Raw genomic sequence first — 21874 nt, forward strand, 5'->3', positions numbered from 1 at the left:
GCTGAAAAACCACCCAGTGTGTACAGGGCAGCGATGATCGGTGAGCGCCTTTATTATCAGCAGATGAGTGACGGGGTGGACGGCTTTCTGTAGCGCCCTGCCCATTGCCTACACACATCTTCATGGGTTTAGGTCGACATGGGTCTAGGTCGACTTGGGTTTAGGTTGTCAGGTCACTAGGTCGACACACGCATTAGGTCGACATGGGCAAGGTCAACAGTCAAAAGGTCGACATGGGGTTTTTCACTTTTGAGCCGACATGTGCCGACAGGCGGTATTTCAGTCCCTACAATCCACTAGGGCGTGGTGGGAGAATAAAATAGTGTGCCGAGCGCAGCGAGCGATGCGAGGGGATGCGGTGCACTTCAAACTGTGTCCATGTCGAGAGTGTTGACATTCGGGTAAAAAAAAACTGAAAAAACCCATGTCAACCTTTTGACTGTCGACCTTGCCCATGTTGACCAAATGCTTGTGTCGACCTAATGTCATGTTGACCTAGACCCATGTTGACCTTGCTGCCTTTCGACCTAGTGGTGTCGACCCAATGCTTGTCGACCTAGTTGCTGTAGACCAAGCGATCCACACCCCCCACATGAACCCCTGCCACCCCGCACAGACCCACGCCAATCCCCCCTCACCTTTGTCCGGGCAGCACAGAGCTGTGCTGCCCGGACCAGTGACCTCTCTGCACTGTACATCCTCTTCCAGGTACAGAGAGGAGGAGAGCCCGCTTGCAGCAGCAGCATCAGCAGCCAGAAAGGAGGGAGAGCCGCCGGCGACCTGCTGCACATCGCCGGTGCAACGTAAAGGACAGCTCAACGCAAGAAGATTATCTCATATGTTAGGGCATATGCGTTAATTATCTATGCGGTAGCCGGTGATGTGCGGCGAAGTGGGGCCGCGGATGTTAGTGCATCCCACCCATAATGATTTTCACCCTAAAGTATTCTATGCTGATTCGTTTTCCTGGGTCCCCCAGTGCTGGATGACCCTCCTGTAGCTCAGCGTTCACCTGGGGGCTAGATATGGGAACTTTGCCCTAGGGGTGGACATCAGAAGCCCATGCTTAGCAATGTTCTCGTGGTGTCATGGCAAAAATCATTTTATGTAAGGAACTTTCATAGAAATATGGCATGGGGACGAATGAACTTATTCCAATGCAAGTAACCTGCTTCATTTATTTCTGAGATACTTCACAATCACTATCTGCAAGATTGTTACAGGGGCTTACAATCTAATTAGAGATGAACAATGCAATATGTCATGGTAGTGGAATCGGATTGTAGTACCCTAAAGGGGCCGATTCAGATCTGGTCAGAATTCGTCCCCTTCCCCGATGTGCGGGGTCGACGCGAAAATGCACATGTGCAAACCCGTGAGCGAATGGCTTTGGTGACTCGCCGATCTGTTCACTCAAAGAGGGGAGGGCAGGGGGTGGCAGCAGGGGAACGCAGGTGGGGCACATGGCTGACTTCACATGATGTCAGTGCCCGTCCCCCCTTCGGCCATCTCCAGCGGAAAGAAAAGTCAGTTTCGATTGAATTTGAATCATGTCCAAGCTATATTTATCCTACCCACAAATAATACAGACAGTAGCCATGGTGGCGTTTATAATGTCGACATCAGAATGTCAACATGACTCAAACTGTCCACAGGCACCAACTTGATATCTTCCGGAAAGAGTATCAGGAAAATACTAATCGGAAAGCAGGATCATCACCGATCCGAACCAGTTTCTGTCACATCACCGCTAGGACCTGGAAGAAGATACTGGAGAAGCAGACACTGCGGGGAGAAGCCAATGGACCACCAGGGAGGATTTGTCAACAGTTAATCATGTCGACTTATCATCCGGATAGACATGATGAATGTTGACATGATCACTGTTGATTTACTGAGCATGCCAACATGCTGCATGTCGGCAGTTCCACCCTGTCTACAAGTCATCACACACCCATTCTAATTATACTACATAGGATTACGCTGTCCAGAATCGGCAATTCCCATGTAGAAGGGAGAGAGATGAAAGTCTACATTGAGAGGTGGAGAGTTTCAGAGGACGATAGACCTGCACCAGTAGAAGGTGTCTAGGGATAAGTTCCATTTGGTGGGTGCTGCTCTGAATAGTAGGGTGCCATGCGATTATATGATTGGAACAATATCTGTGACCGTCTAAGCCCAGTCTTCCTTTTCAGTACCATGGACAGGGACAGAACATGTAAAACATGAAAGATTGGTGTCTCGATCGACAATCACTTGGTTGACCATGGATTGGCCAAATGTATCTAGTTAGAAACCTAAAGACAGCGTCTAGATCAATAGTAACGAAAGTTAGATGCAAGCGTCAGATTGAAGCTAACATGGTCGCCAGTCTTAAGGTCGACACAAATTTGTCACTTTTTTTGCTTTAGACCAACTTGGTTCATACTATACCATCCAAGTGGGCATAGCGTTAGACTACTCCATGCTTTGGGGGGACACTGTACAATTATTTGGTGTCCATGTTGATCTATGTCGACTAAGGCACCAAACAAACCTGAAAACTCGTGTCTACCTAGTAACTGACGATCACGTCCCCGTCGATATAACACTTGAGTCTAACTTTTTGTTAATGGCGATCTAGACGTTGTTGACTATCTTTAGACGTCTAACTAGAAGTGTTCGACCAAGAGTGGTCACCATATGAGTGTCGATCTAAACGCCGTCGATTCATTTCGCCGTCGATCGCATTTGTTAACGGGTTGCTCAACCTGATTAACCCATTCACACTGCAAAGCAATACGGCAACAAACTGGTAACAACCCTTCTTTTAACTGGTTCATATTGCTATGTTGCTACCAGTTTGCAGGACCCGGTAACCCCTTTCACATCACACCAATTACTGGGTCAAACCGGCAAGAAACCAGCAGGAACCCAGTAATGAGGTGCAATGTGAAAGGGGTAAAGATGATTGTATTGTCAGAGGTAAGGAAAGTCCTATAGTAACAGGTCACAGTTTGTAAAATGAACTCTGGTGGATGGCTGGAACCAAAGGAGGTTCTGGAATTGGCTGGAACTAAAGGAGATGCAGGTATCGGCTGGAACAGAATTAGATGCTGGAATCGGCTGGAACCAAAGGAGGTTCTGGAATCTGCTGGAATTGAAGGAGGTTCTAGAATCGGCTGGAACTGAAAGAGATGCTGGATATCTACTGGAACTAATGGAGATGCTGGAAGTGGCTGGAACTGAAGGATGTGCTGGACCCGGCTGGAACCGAAGGAGGTGCTGGAATCGGCTGGAACCGAAGGAGGTGCTGGAATCGGCTGGAACCGAAAGAGGTGCTGGAATCCGTTGGAACTGAAGGAGGTGTTGGAATCAGCAGGAACCAAAGGAGATGCCGGATATCGGCTGGAACTGAAACAGATGCTGAAATCGTCTGGAACTGAAAGAGATGTTGTAATCGGCTGGAACCAAAGGAGGTACTGGAATCGGATGGAACCGAAGGAGGTACTGGAATCGGCTGGAACCGAAGGAGGTGCTGGAATTGGCTGGAACAAAAGGAGATACTATAATCGTCTGGAACCGATGATGGCTGCCATCAATCGTAGAAACCGATGGTAAAGAGATACCAGTGATAAACACTGTTAGCAGCTGCTGAGGAGGTGAACCAATAGAGCAAGCACTAAGGGCAGTATTCAATGAGAAAAATTCGCTGTGATTTCTGGAGAGTTTGTGCTTTTCACGCGGTGGAGAGAGGTTTTTTTTCTCCAAAGGCGAGCCACCCTATTCAATGTGAAATATTCTCCGTCTTTCTAAGTGATTCTCGCCGTCTCTCTCCGTGTAGAAATTCTCCATCTTTTGATGGAGAGCAGGAATGTGAACTTTTAAACTAAAAGGGTGTTTTTTTTAATTTTGGTGTCAAAAAATCAGGTTTTTTTTTCTGTGAAGGGCCATGTTATTTTTATTCATGTGCCTATAGCACATGAATATATATTTAATTTTTTTACAAATATTTTTTTACATTTATATATATATATTTTTTTTTTTACACAGTGCAGCCAGCAGGGGGCCGGAGCGCTCGAGCCGCTCATTAGATATTCATATATTCACTGCACCCGAAGCACGTTCGGGTACAGTGAATACTGGGTCCCCCGCTGGCTATAGGGGGGGCAGCCTGTGCTGCCTGGGTCCAGGGGAGCCCTGCTCCCCACCCCATATCCCCTACAGCAGCCAAGAGAGACTTTAATCTCTCTTGGCTGCTACGTCCCCCGGCTCCCTGACAGCTCCCTGCCGCGGACGCTCGTCCGCTGCAGGGGTTAAGACTCGCCGCGAGTGGCGGCGAGTCTTAAAAACGTTGAATAGTGGGAGCAGGAGTGGCAGCGAGCCCTCCGGAACACGGAGAGTGCACGGCGAGCAAAAAAAAATGCTCGCCGTGCACGGAGAATATTTCCATTGAATACTGCCCTGAGACTGACACTGATGAGATCAGATTTGGATGGTGGATACTGATAGTTACTGGAATCAATGGTACAGTATGCTCCCTGCTCTCCCTCTTTTGTTCCTCAGACTCTCACTCCTGCCTCTCAGCTCCTCTCTCCGGCCTTTATTCTCTCTCTCCTGTCCATTCATCTATCTCCTGCCCCTCAGTCTCTCTCTCCTGCACCACCGTCTCTCACTCCTGCACCACCGTCTCTCACTCCTGCCCCTCAATCTCTCTCTCCTGCACCACCGTCTCTCTCTCCTGCCACTCAATCTCTCTCTCCTGCCCCTCAATTCATCTCTCCTGTCCCTCAGTCTCTCTCTCCTGCACCACCGTCTCTCTCTCCTGCACCACCGTCTCTCTCTCCTGCACCACCGTCTCTCTTCTGCACCACCGTCTCTCTCTCCTGTCCCTCAGTCTCTCTCCTGCACCACCGTCTCTCTCTCCTGCACCACCGTCTCTCTCTCCTGCACCACCGTCTCTCTCTCCTGCACCACCGTCTCTCACTCCTGCACCACCGTCTCTCTCTCCTGCCCCTCAGTCTCTCTCTCCTGCATCACCGTCTCTCTCTCTCCTGCCACTCAATCTCTCTCTCCTGCCCCTCAGTCTCTCTCTCCAGTCCCTCAGTCTCTCTCTCTCCTGCCCCTCAGTCCCTCTCTCCAGCCCCTCAGTCTCTCTCTCTCCAGCCCCTCAGTCTCTCTCTCCAGTCCCTCAGTCCCTCTCTCCTGCCCCTCAGTCTCTCTCTCCTGCCCCTCAGTCTCTCTCTCTCTTCTGCCCCTCAGTCTCTCTCTCCAGCCCCTCAGTCTCTCTCTCTCTCCTGTCCCTCTCTCCTGCCCCTAAATATCTCTCTCATTCCCCTCAGTCTCTCTCTCTCATTCCCCTAAGTCTCTCTCTCCAGCCCCGTGGTCTCTTTCTCTCCTGCCCCTCAGTCCCTCTCTCCAGCCCCTCAGTCTCTCTCTCCAGCCCCTCAGTCTCTCTCTCCAGCCCCTCAGTCTCTCTCTCTCCAGCCCTTCAGTCTCTCTCTCTCCTGCCCCTCAGTCTCTCTCTCCTGCCCCTCAGTCCCTCTCTCCAGCCCCTCAGTCTCTCTCTCTCCAGCCCCTCAGTCCCTCTCTCCTGCCCCTCAGTCCCTCTCTCCAGCCCCTCAGTCTCTCTCTCTCCAGCCCCTCAGTCCCTCTCTCCTGACCCTCAGTCCCTCTCTCCTGCCCCTCAGTCTCTCTCTCCTGCACCACCGTCTCTCTCTTCTGTCCCTCAGTCTCTCTCTCCTGCACCACCGTCTCTCTCTCCTGCACCACCGTCTCTCTCTCCTGCACCACCATCTCTCTCTCCTGCACCACCGTCTCTCACTCCTGCACCACCGTCTCTCTCTCCTGCCCCTCAGTCTCTCTCTCCTGCCACTCAATCTCTCTCTCCTGCCCCTCAATTCATCTCTCCTGTCCCTCAGTCTCTATCTCCTGCACCACCATCTCTCCTGCACCACCGTCTCTCTTCTGCACCACCGTCTCTCTCTCCAGCCCCTCAGTCTCTCTCTCCAGCCCCTCAGTCCCTCTCTCCAGCCCCTCAGTCTCTCTCTCTCCTGCCCGTCAGTCCCTCTCTCCTGCCCCTCAGTCTCTCTCTCCAGCCCCTCAGTCTCTCTCTCCAGCCCCATAGTCTCTCTCTCTCCTGCCCCTCAGTCCCTCTCTCCTGCCCCTCAGTCCCTCTCTCCTGCCCCTCAGTCTCTCTCTCCAGCCCCTCAGTCTCTCTCTCCAGCCCCTCAGTCTCTCTCTCTCCTGCCCCTCAGTCCCTCTCTCCAGCCCCTCAGTCTCTCTCTCTCCAGCCCCACAGTCTCTCTCTCCAGCCCCTGATAGTTACTGGAATCAATGGTACAGTATGCTCCCTGCTCTCCCTCTTTTGTTCCTCAGACTCTCACTCCTGCCTCTCAGCTCCTCTCTCCGGCCTTTATTCTCTCTCTCCTGTCCATCCATCTATCTCCTGCCCCTCAGTCTCTCTCTCCTGCACCACCGTCTCTCACTCCTGCACCACCGTCTCTCACTCCTGCCCCTCAATCTCTCTCTCTTCTGCCCCTCAGTCTCTCTCTCCTGCACCACCGTCTCTCACTCCTGCACCACCGTCCCTCTCTCCAGCCCCTCAGTCTCTCTCTCTTCTGCCCCTCAGTCTCTCTCTCCAGCCCCTCAGTCTCTCTCTCCAGCCCCTCAGTCTCTCTCTCTCCAGCCCTTCAGTCTCTCTCTCTCCTGCCCCTCAGTCTCTCTCTCCTGCCCCTCAGTCCCTCTCTCCAGCCCCTCAGTCTCTCTCTCTCCAGCCCCTCAGTCCCTCTCTCCTGCCCCTCAGTCCCTTTCTCCAGCCCCTCAGTCTCTCTCTCTCCAGCCCCTCAGTCCCTCTCTCCTGACCCTCAGTCCCTCTCTCCTGCCCCTCAGTCTCTCTCTCCTGCACCACCGTCTCTCTCTTCTGTCCCTCAGTCTCTCTCTCCTGCACCACCGTCTCTCTCTCCTGCACCACCGTCTCTCTCTCCTGCACCACCATCTCTCTCTCCTGCACCACCGTCTCTCACTCCTGCACCACCGTCTCTCTCTCCTGCCCCTCAGTCTCTCTCTCCTGCCACTCAATCTCTCTCTCCTGCCCCTCAATTCATCTCTCCTGTCCCTCAGTCTCTATCTCCTGCACCACCATCTCTCCTGCACCACCGTCTCTCTTCTGCACCACCGTCTCTCTCTCCAGCCCCTCAGTCTCTCTCTCCAGCCCCTCAGTCCCTCTCTCCAGCCCCTCAGTCTCTCTCTCTCCTGCCCGTCAGTCCCTCTCTCCTGCCCCTCAGTCTCTCTCTCCAGCCCCTCAGTCTCTCTCTCCAGCCCCATAGTCTCTCTCTCTCCTGCCCCTCAGTCCCTCTCTCCTGCCCCTCAGTCCCTCTCTCCTGCCCCTCAGTCTCTCTCTCCAGCCCCTCAGTCTCTCTCTCCAGCCCCTCAGTCTCTCTCTCTCCTGCCCCTCAGTCCCTCTCTCCAGCCCCTCAGTCTCTCTCTCTCCAGCCCCACAGTCTCTCTCTCCAGCCCCTCAGTCTCTCTCTCTCCAGCCCCTCAGTCCCTCTCTCCAGCCCCTCAGTCTCTCTCTCTCCAGCCCCTCAGTCCCTCTCTCCTGCCCCTCAGTCCCTCTCTCCTGCCCCTCTGTCTCTCTCTCCTGCCCCTCAGTCCCTCTCTCCAGCCCCTCAGTCTCTCCTGCCCCTCAGTCCCTCTCTCCTGCCCCTAAGTCCCTCTCTCCTGCCCCTCAAACCCTCTCTCCTGCCCCTAAGTCCCTCTCTCCAGCCCCTCAGTCTCTCTCTCCAGCCCCTCAGTCTCTCTCTCCTGCCCCTCAGTTTCTTCTGCCCCTCAGTCTCTCTCTCCAGCCCCATAGTCTCTCTCTCCTGCCCCTCAGTCCCTCTCTCCTGCCCCTCAGTCTCTCTCTCCAGCCCCTCAGTCTCTCTCTCCAGCCCCTCAGTCTCTCTCTCCAGCCCCTCAGTCTCTCTCTCTCCTGCCCCTCAGTCCCTCTCTCCAGCCCCTCAGTCTCTCTCTCTCCAGCCCCACAGTCTCTCTCTCCAGCCCCTCAGTCTCTCTCTCTCCAGCCCCTCAGTCCCTCTCTCCAGCCCCTCAGTCTCTCTCTCTCCAGAACCTCAGTCCCTCTCTCCTGCCCCTCAGTCCCTCTCTCCTGCCCCTCTGTCTCTCTCTCCTGCCCCTCAGTCCCTCTCTCCAGCCCCTCAGTCTCTCCTGCCCCTCAGTCCCTCTCTCCTGCCCCTAAGTCCCTCTCTCCTGCCCCTCAAACCCTCTCTCCTGCCCATAAGTCCCTCTCTCCAGCCCCTCAGTCTCTCTCTCCAGCCCCTCAGTCTCTCTCTCCAGCCCCTCAGTTTCTTCTGCCCCTCAGTCCCTCTCTCTCCTGCCCCTCAGTTTCTTCTGCTCATCAGTCTCTCTATCATGCCCCTCATTCTCTTCTTTGTCCCTCACTCATGCCCCTCAGTCTCCCTCTTGCCCCTCGGTCTCTCTCCTTCCACTCAGTCCCTCTTTCCTGCCCTCTCGGTCTCACTTAGTCCAACACTACTGTTCCTCAGTGCTTCTCTCCAGCCCCTCAGTCTCTCTCTCTTCTGCCCCTCAGTCTCTCTCTCCAGCCCCTCAGTCTCTCTCTCTCTCATTCCCCTAAGTCTCTCTCTCCAGCCCTGTGATCTCTCTCTCCTGCCCCTCAGTCCCTCTCTCCAGCCCCTAAATCTCTCTCTCTCCTGCCCCTCAGTCTCTCTCTCCAGCCCCTTAGTCTCTCTCTCCAGCCCCTCAGTCTCTCTCTCTCTCCTGCCCCTCAGTCCCTCTCTCCAGCCCCTCAGTCTCTCTCCAGCCCCTCAGTCCCTCTCTCCTGCCCCTCAGTCCCTCTCTCCAGCCCCTCAGTCTCTCTCTCTCCCGCCCCTCAATCCCTCTCTCCTGCCCCTCAGTCCCTCTCTCCTGCCCTTCAGTCTCTCTCTCCTGCACCACCGTCTCTCTCTTCTGTCCCTCAGTCTCTCTCTCCTGCACCACCGTCTCTCTCTCCTGCACCACCGTCTCTCTCCCCTGCACCACCATCTCTCTCCCCTGCACCACCGTCTCTCACTCCTGCACCACCGTCTCTCACTCCTGCACCACCGTCTCTCTCTCCTGCCCCTCAATTCATCTCTCCTGTCCCTCAGTCTCTCTCTCCTGCACCACCGTCTCTCTTCTGCACCACCGTCTCTCTCTCCAGCCCCTCAGTCTCTCTCTCCAGCCCCTCAGTCCCTCTCTCCAGCCCCTCAGTCTCTCCTGCCCCTCAGTCTCTCTCTTCAGCCCCTCAGTCTCTCTGTCTCCAGCCCCTCAGTCTCTCTCTCTCCAGCCCCTCAGTCTCTCTCTCTCCAGCCCCTCAGTCCCTCTCTCCTGCCCCTCAGTCCCTCTCTCCTGCCCCTCAGTCTCTCTCTCCAGCCCCTCAGTCCCTCTCTCCTGCCCCTCAGTCCCTCTCTCCTGCCCCTCAGTCTCTCTCTCCTGCCCCTCAGTCCCTCTCTCCTGCCCCTCAGTCTCTCTCTCCTGCCCCTCAGTCTCTCTCTCTCCAGCCCCTCAGTCTCTCTCTCTCCAGCCCCTCAGTCTCTCTCTCTCTCCAGCCCCTCAGTCTCTCTCTCTCCAGACCCTCAGTCTCTCTCTCCAGCCCCTCAGTCTCTCTCCCCTGCCCCTCAGTCCCTCTCTCCTGCCCCTCAGTCTCTCTCTCCTGCCCCTCAGTCCCTCTCTCCTGCCCCTAAGTCCCTCTCTCCAGCCCCTCAGTCTCTCTCTCCTGCCCCTCAGTCCCTCTCTCCAGCCCCTCAGTCTCTCTCTCCTGCCCCTCAGTCCCTCTCTCCTGCCCATAAGTCCCTCTCTCCTGCCCCTAAGTCCCTCTCTCCTGCCCCTCAATCCCTCTCTCCTGCCCCTAAGTCCCTCTCTCCAGCCCCTCAGTCTCTCTCTCCAACCCCTCAGTCTCTCTCTCCTGCCCCTCAGTTTCTTTTGCCCCTCAGTCTCTCTCTCCTGCCCCTCAGTCCCTCTCTCCTGCCCCCCAGTCTCTCTCTCCTGACCCTCAGTCCCTCTCTCCAGCCCCTCAGTCTCTCTCTCCTGCCCCTCAGTCTCTCTCTCCAGACCCTCAGTCCCTCTCTCCTGCCCCTCAGTCCCTCTCTCCTGCCCCTCAGTCCCTCTCTCCAGCCCCTCAGTCCCTCTCTCCTGCCCCTCAGTCTCTCTCTCTCCAGCCCCTCAGTCTCTCTCTCCTGCCCCTCAGTCTCTCTCTCCAGCCCCTCAGTCTCTCTCTCCTGCCCCTCAGTTTCTTCTGCCCCTCAGTCTTTCTCTCCTGCCCCTCAGTCCCTCTCTCCTGCCCCTCAGTCTCTCTCTCCTGACCCTCAGTCCCTCTCTCTAGCCCCTCAGTCTCTCACTCTCCTGCCCCTCAGTCTCTCTCTCCTGCCCCTCAGTCTCTCTCTCCAGACCCTCAGTCTCTCTCTCCAGACCCTCAGTCTCTCTCTCCAGCCCCTCAGTCCCTCTCTCCTGCCCCTCAGTCCCTCTCTCCTGCCCCTCAGTCCCTCTCTCCAGCCCCTCAGTCCCTCTCTCCTGCCCCTCAGTCTCTCTCTCTCCTGCCCCTCAGTCTCTCTCTCTCCTGCCCCTCAGTCTCTCTCTCCAGCCCCTCAGTCTCTCTCTCCAGCCCCTCAGTCCCTCTCTCCAGCCCCTCAGTCCCTCTCTCCAGCCCCTCAGTCCCTCTCTCCTGCCCCTCAGTCCCTCTCTCCTGCCCCTCAGTCCCTCTCTCCTGCCCCTCAATCCCTCTCTCCTGCCCCTCAGTCCCTCTCTCCTGCCCCTCAGTATCTCTCTCTCCTGCCCCTCAGTTTCTTCTGCTCCTCAGTCTCTCTCTATCATGCCCCTCATTCTCTTCTTTGTCCCTCACTCATGCCCCTCAGTCTCCCTCTTGCCCCTCGGTCTCTCTCCTTCCACTCAGTCCCTCTCTCCTGCCCTCTCGGTCTCGTTAAGTCCCACACTACTGTTCCTCAGTGCTTCTCTCCTGCCCCTCAGTCCCTTTACACCTGCACCTAGAAAGATCTGCGATCATTAGATTTGCGCATAAATTAGCCTTCAAATCTTTTGCCTGCCCTGGACAAAAGATTTCAGGCAAGCGCACGTCTTTACCAAAGATTTTTCTTAAGATCCCGTGTGCGTTCCTATGGATCTTTTGTTAAATCTTCTGATCTTTCATGCTGCATTAAAGAACAGAAAATTTAGCAAAAGATCCGTGGGAAATTGGTCAATCTGCAAAAAAATTGTTCAAGTGTGTGGGCACCTGAAGATCAGAAGATTTAGCAAAAGATCTGCGGAAGCGCCATCCGATTGATATCGGACAATGATGTCAGAAATCCGCCCAAAAATTGTTCTACTGTGTAGGCACCTTTACTCCTGCCTTTGGGCTCTCTAGACCACAGGTTCTCAAAGTCGGTCCCCAATACCCCACACAGTGCATGTTTTCCAGGTCTCCTCACAGAATGAAGTGAAAAAATTTGCTCCACCTGTGGATGTTTTCAAATGTGTCAATCGGTATTGAGTGCACCTGGAAAACGTGAACTGTGTGGGGCCCTGAGGACCGAATTTGAGAACCACTGCTCTAGACAAGAAGGAAAGATAGGTGTCTATGCGCAGCCTGGCCACAGTATATAGGATTCGGTATGAAATCCAGACGATCAAAATCCCGACAGGGTCAAAATCCCGAATGGGTCATAATACCGACAAGGAGAAAATCCCGACATTTAAAATCCCGACAAGGTCAAAATATGGACATTTAGAATGTACAGGTGAAACAGTCAACATGACTTTGTGTCAACAGGTCGTGAGGTCGACCTGGGTTTTTTCACTGTTTTTTTACCCGAATATTGACACGTTCGACATGGACACAGTTGGAAGTGAACCACAGCCCCTCGCATCGCTCGCTTCACTCGCAATGCTTCGGAAACGGTGCCTCGCTGCGCTTGGCACACTATTTTATTCTCCCACCACGCCCTAGTGGATGGTAGGGCATGAAATACCGCCTGTCGGCACATGTCGGCTCAAAAAACAGTGAAAAAAAACATGTCGACCTTGCAACCTGTCGACACAAAGTCATGTTGACTGTTTCACCTGTACATTCTAAATGTCGGTATTTTGACCTTGTCGGGATTTTAAATGTCGGGATTTTGACCTTGTCAGGATTTTGTCCTTGTTAGGATTATGACCCATTCGGGATTTTGACCATCGGGATTTTGACTGCATCCCATATATCAATCACTTAGGCCCTTATTCTGAATCGTGCGGTACGGCCCGCGTGCGGCCGTACCGCCGATGTTTTCAGTCTGCACATGCGCAGAGGACAATCTGCGCATGTGCAGCCCAATTCGCCGCAGACGTAGTTCGTCCGCCGCAAAGGGGGCGTATAGGGGCGTGAGGGGCTTCATACCCTCATTTCCCTATGCATACGCCCCGCGTTTCATGGGCGTTCCCATGCAAACGCGGGGCGTATGCATGCTAATAAGGGTATGACGCCAGTGATGGGGGCGGAAAGCTGACGTCGCCGGATGTCAGCTCTCAGCCCCCATACAAGCTATCACACGGACGATTGTCCGTGTGGTCTCAGCTTGCGGGACCTGGTGGGGCGTGCGGCCCTGCCTTCGATGGTCGCCGACCATCGAATGCAGGGGGCAGCTCCCACCATGGTGGAGGCGTACGCCCCACCATTTTCTTGCGGATCGCCAGCCGTCCGTGTACGGACGGCCGTGGCGATCCGTATAGTAGGCGGGGATTGGTTGGTGCGGCCGGAGCCCCGTATGCGGCTCTGGCCGCACCGATCAGAATAAGGGCCTTAGACAGCAGGGATTAGTAATGTATTGAAGCAGCAGAATGGTGTGAGTAATTAGACCACAACAAACAAATGATGTCCATGCACTTGAAGGCAACGGTGTCCCGAGCCCAGGCTGCAGAGGGATGTGGGTACTTAGACCACATAGGGAATAAACATATATACAGAGAAATACACTGCGCTGAAATAGAAAAATAATTTAATTCTAAATGAATAAAAATTGATACATTAACAATACAAAAACTATAGAAAATGCAAAAATCAATCTTACATATATTACAGATGCAGCAGCTCTCACGGTACCTCCTCCTCTAGGTGTCCGTCACCAACCTGTCGCTGTGCTGACCAATCACTGACTGCGGTGCCCATGCACACGCTTGCGTGACATCACATTTATCGCATATGTGGATTCTGCATCACATTCATACAAGTACAGAGGAGACTTGGTCCCTGTGAGACTGCTCGGGGAACAGACAGCAGAGTAAATTAGCACCGACAGACAGTTATTAGAGGGCCCGTGAGGAATGTCACACGTCTCCTAGGGACATACCTCCTACCTCACCCGCGAGGCATTCTCTACATTAGGATAACTAAGGCTGTTTTCACGAAATCCTGTGACAGATATATTTGTAGGCACATGATTGCAATCATGGCAAAGGAAGAGGTGGGACCACAGAGCTTACAATCTAAGGACTGTCAGAGTGTGTGGATGGACATAAACATGTATATTCGTCCACTGGAGTGGTAATATCGCAACCATTCGCATCAATATGAATCCGTCCTGGCAAAGAGCTGGAAGCAGCGTAACCTCTCCCTTCCTGGTTCTGCATCTGCATCAGTGGCGTACCTAGACAGTTTGCACCCCCCTCCCATACATCAATTATCTTTTTTTTTTTTTACCTGTTTAATCATTGCCAGGGGTTACATACTCATTGTCAGGGGTTACATGCTCATTGTCAGGGGTTACATGCTCATTGTCAGGGGTTTCTTGCTCGTAGCCAGGGGATACATGCTCATTGCCAGTGATTACATGCTCATTGCAAGAGGTTACCTGCTCGTTGCCAGGGGATATATGTTCGTTGCCAGTTGTTACATGTTCCTTGCTAGGGGTTATATGCTAGTTGCCAGGGGTCTTTTCCTCATTGGCAGGGGTTACATGCTCATTGGCAGGGGTTACATGCTCATTGTCAGGGGTTACATGCTCGTTGCCAGGGGATATATGTTCGTTGCCAGTTGTTACATGTTCCTTGCTAGGGGTTAAATGCTAGTTGCCAGGGGTCTTTTCCTCATTGTCAGGGGTTACATGCTCATTGTCAGGGGTTACATGCTCATTGTCAGGGGTTACATGCTCATTTTCAGGGGTTACATGCTCATTGTCAGGGGTTACATGCTCGTTGCCAGGGGATATATGTTCGTTGCCAGTTGTTACATGTTCCTTGCTAGGGGTTAAATGCTAGTTGCCAGGGGTCTTTTCCTCATTGGCAGGGGTTACATGCTCATTGTCAGGGGTTACATGCTCATTGTCAGGGGTTACATGCTCATTTTCAGGGGTTACATGCTCATTGTCAGGGGTTACATGCTCGTTGCCAGGGGATATATGTTCGTTGCCAGTTGTTACATGTTCCTTGCTAGGGGTTATATGCTAGTTGCCAGGGGTCTGTTCCTCATTGGCAGGTGTTACATGCTCATTGTCAGGGGTTACATGCTCATTGTCAGGGGTTAAGTGCTCATTTTCAGGGGTTACATGCTCATTGTCAGGGGTTACATGCTCGTTGCCAGGGGATATATGTTCGTTGCCAGTTGTTACATGTTTCTTGCTAGGGGTTACATGCTCGTTGCCAGGGGATATATGTTCGTTGCCAGTTGTTACATGTTCCTTGCTAGGGGTTATATGCTAGTTGCCAGGGGTCTTTTCCTCATTGTCAGGGGTTACATGCTCATTGTCAGGGGTTACATGCTCATTTTCAGGGGATACATGCTCATTGTCAGGGGTTACATGCTGGTTGTCAGGGGTTACATGCTCATTGCCAGAGGTTTCTTGCTCATAGCCAGGGGTTACGTGCTTATTGCCAAGGGTCTTTTGCTCATTGTGAGGGGTAGATAGGACAGAGCGATGTTCTGCAGGTCACTAGAGAGGTCAGTAATGTAATCATCTGCAGGATATATCACTTTGTACCTGTCGGGGTTGATGGGACAGAGCAATGTTCTGCAGGTCACTAGAGAGGTCAGTAATGTAATAATCTGCAGGATATATCGCTATGTACCTGTCAGGGGGTAGATGGGATAGAGCGATGTTCTGCAGGTCACTAGAGAGGTCAGTAATGTAATAATCTGCAGGATATATCACTATGCATTTGTAAGGGGGTAGATGGGACAGAGCGATGTTCTGCAGATCATTAGAGGGGGCAGTAATGTAATAATCTGCAGGATATATCACTATGTATCTGTCAGGAGGTAGACGGGACAGAGCAATACTCTGCAGGTCACTAGAGAGGTCAGTAATGTAATAATCTGCAGGATATATCACTACGTATCTGTCAGGGGGTAGATGGGACAGAGCGATGTTCTGCAGATCACTAGAGAGGTCAGTAATGTAATAATCTGCAGGATATATCGCTATGTACCTGTCAGGGGGTAGATGGGACAGAGCGATGTTCTGCAGGTCACTAGAGAGGTCAGTAATGTAATAATCTGCAGGATATATCACTATCTACCTGTCAGGGGGTAGATGGGACAAAGCGATGTTCTGCAGGTCACTAGAGAGGTCAGTAATGTAATAATCTGCAGGATATATCACTACATATCTGACGGGGTAGATGGGACAGAGCGATGTTCTGCAGGTCACTAGAAAGGTCAGTAATGTAATAATCTGCAGGATATATCACTATGTACCTGTCGGGGTTGATGGGACAGAGCGATGCTCTGCAGGTCACTAGAGAGGTCAGTAATGTAATAATCTGCAGGATATATCACTATGCATTTGTAAGGGGGTAGATGGGACAGAGCGATGCTCTGCTTGTCACTAGAGAAGTCAGTAATGTAATAATCTGCAGGATATATCACTATGCATTTGTAAGGGGGTAGATGGGACAGAGCGATGTTCTGCAGATCATTAGAGGGGGCAGTAATGTAATAATCTGCAGGATATATCACTATGTACCTGTTAGGCGGTAGATGGGACAGAGCGATGTTCTGCAGGTCACTAGAGAGGTCAGTAATGTAATAATCTGCAGGATATATCACTATGCATTTGTAAGGGGGTAGATGGACAGAGCGATGCTCTGCTTGTCACTAGAGAGGCCAGTAATGTAAAAATCTGCAGGATATATCACTATGTATCTGTCAGGGGGTAGATGAGACAGAGCGATGTACTGCAGATCACTAGAGAGGTCAGTAATGTAATAATCTGCAGGACATATATAGCAACATATCGTTAACAATATCGCATATACAGTATATCGTCCAGTGTGTACAGTCAAAATTGTTAACGATGCACGTGGCAGCGGTTGGTTACTGCCACCCCCCCCACCTACCCGTCATCTGTACATGCAGCGCAATGTCACACTATCGTCAGCGACGATCGAGAGCGCTAAAGCCCAGTGTGTACGGGAAATATCGTTCTCCCACGGCACCGCCTATATGGTTGTCTATACTGGTGGCCTCGGGAATCGCCCAGTGCATACGGGTAATATTGTTCTCCCACGGCACCGCCTAAATGGTTATCTATACTGGTGGCCTCGGGAATCGCCCAGTGTGTACGGGTAATATCGTTCTCCCATGGCACCGCCTGTATCGTTATCTATACTGGTGACCTCGGGAATCTCCCAGTGTGTACGCGTAATATCGTTCTCCCACGGCACCGCCTATATAGTTATCTATACTGGTGGCCTCGGGAATCTCCCATTGTGTACAGGTAATATCGTTCTCCCACGGCACTGCCTATATAGTTATCTATACTGGTGCCCTCGGGAATCGCCCAGTGTGTACGGGTAATATCGTTCTCCCACGGCACCGCCTATATAGTTATCTATGCTGGTGGCCTCGGGAATCGCCCAGTGCGTACGGGTAATATCGTTCTCCCACGGCACCGCCTGTATAGTTATATATACTGGTGGCCTCGGTAATCGCCCAGTGTGTACGGGTAATATCGTTCTCCCACGGCACCGCCTGTATAGTTATCTATACTGGTGGCATCGGGAATCGCCCAGTGTGTACGGGTAATATCGTTCTCCCACGGCACCGCCTGTATAGTTATATATACTGGTGGCCTCGGTAATCGCCCAGTGTGTACGGGTAATATGGTTCTCCCACTGCACCGCCTGTATCGTTATCTATACCGGTGGCCTCGGGAATCGCCCAGTGCGTATGGGTAATATCGTTCTCCCACGGCACCGCCTATATAGTTATCTATACTGGTGCCCTCGGGAATCGCCCAGTGTGTACGGGTAATATCGTTCTCCCACGGCAACGCCTATATAGTTATCTATACCGGTGACCTCGGGAATCGCCCAGTGCGTACGGGTAATATCGTTCTCCCATGGCACCGCCTGTATCGTTATCTATACTGGTGACCTCGGGAATCTCCCAGTGTGTACGCGTAATATCGTTCTCCCACGGCACCACCTATATAGTTATCTATACTGGTGGCCTCGGGAATCTCCCAGTGTGTACGGGTAATATCGTTCTCCCACGGCACCGCCTGTATAGTTATATATACTGGTGGCCTCGGTATTCGCCCAGTGTGTACGGGTAATATGGTTCTCCCACTGCACCGCCTGTATCGTTATCTATACCGGTGGCCTCGGGAATCGCCCAGTGCGTACGGGTAATATCGTTCTCCCACGGCACCGCCTATATAGTTATCTATACTGGTGCCGTCGGGAATCGCCCAGTGTGTACGGGTAATATCGTTCTCCCACGGCACCGCCTATATAGTTATCTATACCGGTGGCCTCGGGAATCGCCCAGTGTGTACGGGTAATATCGTTCTCCCACGGCACCGCCTATATAGTTATCTATACTGGTGGCATCGGGAATCGCCCAGTGTGTACGGGTAATATCGTTCTCCCACGGCACCGCCTATATAGTTATCTATACTTGTGGCCTCGGGAATCGCCCAGTGTGTACGGGTAATATCGTTCTCCCACGGCACCGCCTATATAGTTATCTATACCGGTGGCCTCGGGAATCGCCAAGTGCGTACGGGTAATATCGTTCTCCCACGGCACCGCCTATATAGTTATCTATACTTGTGGCCTCGGGAATCGCCCAGTGTGTACAGGTAATATCGTTCTCCCACGGCACCGCCTATGTAGTTATCTATACCTGTGGCCTCGGGAATCGCCCAGTGTGTACGGGTAATATCGTTCTCCCACGGCACCGCCTATATAGTTATCTATACCGGTGGCCTCGGGAATCGCCCAGTGTGTACGGGTAATATCGTTCTCCCACGGCACCGCCTATATAGTTATCTATACCGGTGGCCTCGGGAATCGCCCAGTGTGTACGGGTAATATCGTTCTCCCACGGCACCGCCTATATAGTTATCTATAGCGGTGGCCTCATGAATCGCCCAGTGTGTACGGGTAATATCGTTCTCCCACGGCACCGCCTATGTAGTTATCTATACCGGTGGCCTCGGGAATCGCCCAGTGCGTACGGGTAATATCGTTCTCCCACGGCACCACCTATATAGTTATCTATACTTGTGGCCTTGGGAATTGCCCAGTGCGTACGGGTAATATCGTTCTCCCACGGCACCGCCTATATAGTTATCTATACTTGTGGCCTCGGGAATCGCCCAGTGTGTACGGGTAATATCGTTCTCCCACGGCACCGCCTATGTAGTTATCTATACCGGTGGCCTCGGGAATCGCCCAGTGTGTACGGGTAATATCGTTCTCCCACGGCACCGCCTATATAGTTATCTATACCGGTGGCCTCGGGAATCGCCCAGTGTGTACGGGTAATATCGTTCTCCCACGGCACCGCCTATATAGTTATCTATACCGGTGGCCTCGGGAATCGCCCAGTGTGTACGGGTAATATCGTTCTCCCACGGCACCGCCTATATAGTTATCTATAGCGGTGGCCTCATGAATCGCCCAGTGTGTACGGGTAATATCGTTCTCCCACGGCACCGCCTATGTAGTTATCTATACCGGTGGCCTCGGGAATCGCCCAGTGCGTACGGGTAATATCGTTCTCCCACGGCACCACCTATATAGTTATCTATACTTGTGGCCTTGGGAATTGCCCAGTGCGTACGGGTAATATCGTTCTCCCACGGCACCGCCTATATAGTTATCTATACCGGTGGCTTTGGGAATCGCGCAGTGTGTACGTGTAATATCGTTCTCCCACGGCACCGCCTATATAGTTATCTATACCGGTGACCTCGGGAATCGCCCAGTGCGTACGGGTAATATCGTTCTCCCATGGCACCGCCTATATAGTTATCTATACTGGTGGCATCGGGAATCGCCCAGTGCATACGGGTAATATCGTTCTCCCGCGGCACCGCCTGTATAGTTATCTATACTGGTGCCCTCGGGAATCGCCCAGTGCGTACGGGTAATATCGTTCTCCCGCGGCACCGCATGTATAGTTATCTATACCGGTGGCCTCGGGAATCGCCCAGTGTGTACGGGTAATATCGTTCTCCCACGGCACCGCCTATATAGTTATCTATACCGGTGGCCTCGGGAATCGCCCAGTGTGTACGGGTAATATCGTTCTCCCACGGCACTGCCTGTATAGTTATCTATACCGGTGGCCTTGGGAATCGCCCAGTGTGTGCGGGTAATATTGTTCTCCCACGGCAACGCCTATATAGTTATCTATACCGGTGGCCTCGGGAATCGCCCAGTGTGTACGGGTAATATCGTTCTCCCACGGCAACGTGTATATAGTTATCTATACCGGTGGCCTCGGGAATCGCCCAGTGTGTACAGGTAATATCGTCCTCCCACGGCACTGCCTGTATAGTTATCTATACCGGTGGCCTTGGGAATCGCCCAGTGTGTGCGGGTAATATTGTTCTCCCACGGCAACGCCTATGTAGTTATCTATACTTGTGGCCTTGGGAATTGCCCAGTGCGTACGGGTAATATCGTTCTCCCACGGCACCGCCTATATAGTTATCTATACCGGTGGCCTCGGGAATCGCCCAGTGTGTACGGGTAATATCGTTCTCCCACGGCACCGCCTATATAGTTATGTATACCGGTGGCCTTGGGAAGTGCCCAGTGCGTACGGGTAATATCGTTCTCCCACGGCACCGCCTATATAGTTATCTATACTGCTGGCCTCGGGAATCGCCCAGTGTGTACGGGTAATATCGTTCTCCCACGGCACCGCCTATATAGTTATGTATACCGGTGGCCTTGGGAAGTGCCCAGTGCGTACGGGTAATATTGTTCTCCCACGGCACCGCCTATATAGTTATCTATACCGGTGGCCTCGGGAATCGCCCAGTGTGTACGGGTAATATCGTTCTCCCACGGCACCGCCTATATAGTTATGTATACCGGTGGCCTCGGGAATCGCCCAGTGTGTACGGGTAATATCGTTCTCCCACGGCACCGCCTATATAGTTATCTATACTGGTGGCCTCGGGAATCGCCCAGTGTGTACGGGTAATATCGTTCTCCCACGGCACCGCCTATATAGTTATCTATACTGGTGGCCTCGGGAATCGCCCAGTGTGTACGGGTAATATCGTTCTCCCACGGCACCGCCTATATAGTTATCTATACCGGTGGCCTTGGGAATCGCCCAGTGCGTACGGGTAATATCGTTCTCCCACGGCACCGCCTATATAGTTATCTATACCGGTGGCCTCGGGAATCGCCCAGTGCGTACGGGTAATATCGTTCTCCCACGGCACCGCCTATGTAGTTATCTATACCGGTGGCCTCGGGAATCGCCCAGTGTGTACGGGTAATATCGTTCTCCCACGGCACCGCCTATATAGTTATCTATACCGGTGGCCTCGGGAATCGCCCAGTGCGTACGGGTAATATCGTTCTCCCATGGCACCGCATATGTAGTTATCTATACCGGTGGCCTTGGGAATCGCCCAGTGGGTAGTACGGGTTATATCATTCTCCCATGGCACCGCCTATGTAGTTATCTATACCGGTGGCCTCGGGAATCGCCCAGTGTGTACGGGTAATATCGTTCTCCCACGGCACCGCCTATATAGTTATGTATACCGGTGGCCTTGGGAAGTGCCCAGTGTGTACGGGTAATATCGTTCTCCCACGGCACTGCCTATGTAGTTATCTATACCGGTGGCCTCGGGAATTGCCCAGTGGGTAGTACGGGTTATATCGTTCTCCCACGGCACTGCCTATGTAGTTATCTATACCGGTGGCCTCGGGAATCGCCCAGTGTGTACGGGTAATATCGTTCTCCCACGGCACCGCCTATATAGTTATGTATACCGGTGGCCTTGGGAAGTGCCCAGTGTGTACGGGTAATATCGTTCTCCCACGGCACTGCCTATGTAGTTATCTATACCGGTGGCCTCGGGAATTGCCCAGTGGGTAGTACGGGTTATATCGTTCTCCCACGGCACTGCCTATGTAGTTATCTATACCGGTGGCCTCGGGAATCGCCCAGTGTGTACGGGTAATATCGTTCTCCCACGGCACCGCCTATATCAGGGGTGAGGAACCTTTTTTGTGCCAAGGGCCGTTTGTATGGGGAAAAAATCCTTTGGGGGCCATATGTAAAAATTTCTCTTACAAATTGTCCTGCTGCAGCCATTTGACGCTCTGGCGGCTGCCACTGAATAGGACTGACAGTCTCTGGCTGCTGTTAATTAAGAGGAAACTCGCAAGAACTACCTACTTCTTGCGAGAATTCCCCTGTACTTGACTCCTGGGAACGGGTGGGAGGGCCACTCAAACTGGCTTCGGGGGCCGCATACGGCCCCAGGGCCTGAGGTTCCCCACCCCTGGCCTATATAGTTATCTATACCGGTGGCCTCGGGAATCGCCCAGTGTGTACAGGTAATATCGTTCTCCCATGGCACCGCCTATATAGTTATCTATACTGGTGGCCTCGGGAATTGCCCAGTGGGTA

General features: G+C 52.7%; 1 protein-coding gene across 1 annotated transcript in view; it reads left to right on the forward strand.

Annotated features, from left to right (window-relative positions):
- The window catches only part of CHRDL2 (chordin like 2), a 113168-nt gene that overhangs the window by 27399 nt on the left and 63895 nt on the right, over positions 1–21874 (forward strand). The window lies entirely within an intron of this gene.

This window comes from Crinia signifera, chromosome 2 (assembly GCF_055691185.1).
Source record: "Crinia signifera chromosome 2, ASM5569118v1, whole genome shotgun sequence".
In the NCBI taxonomy this organism is placed as follows: Eukaryota; Metazoa; Chordata; class Amphibia; order Anura; family Myobatrachidae; genus Crinia; species Crinia signifera.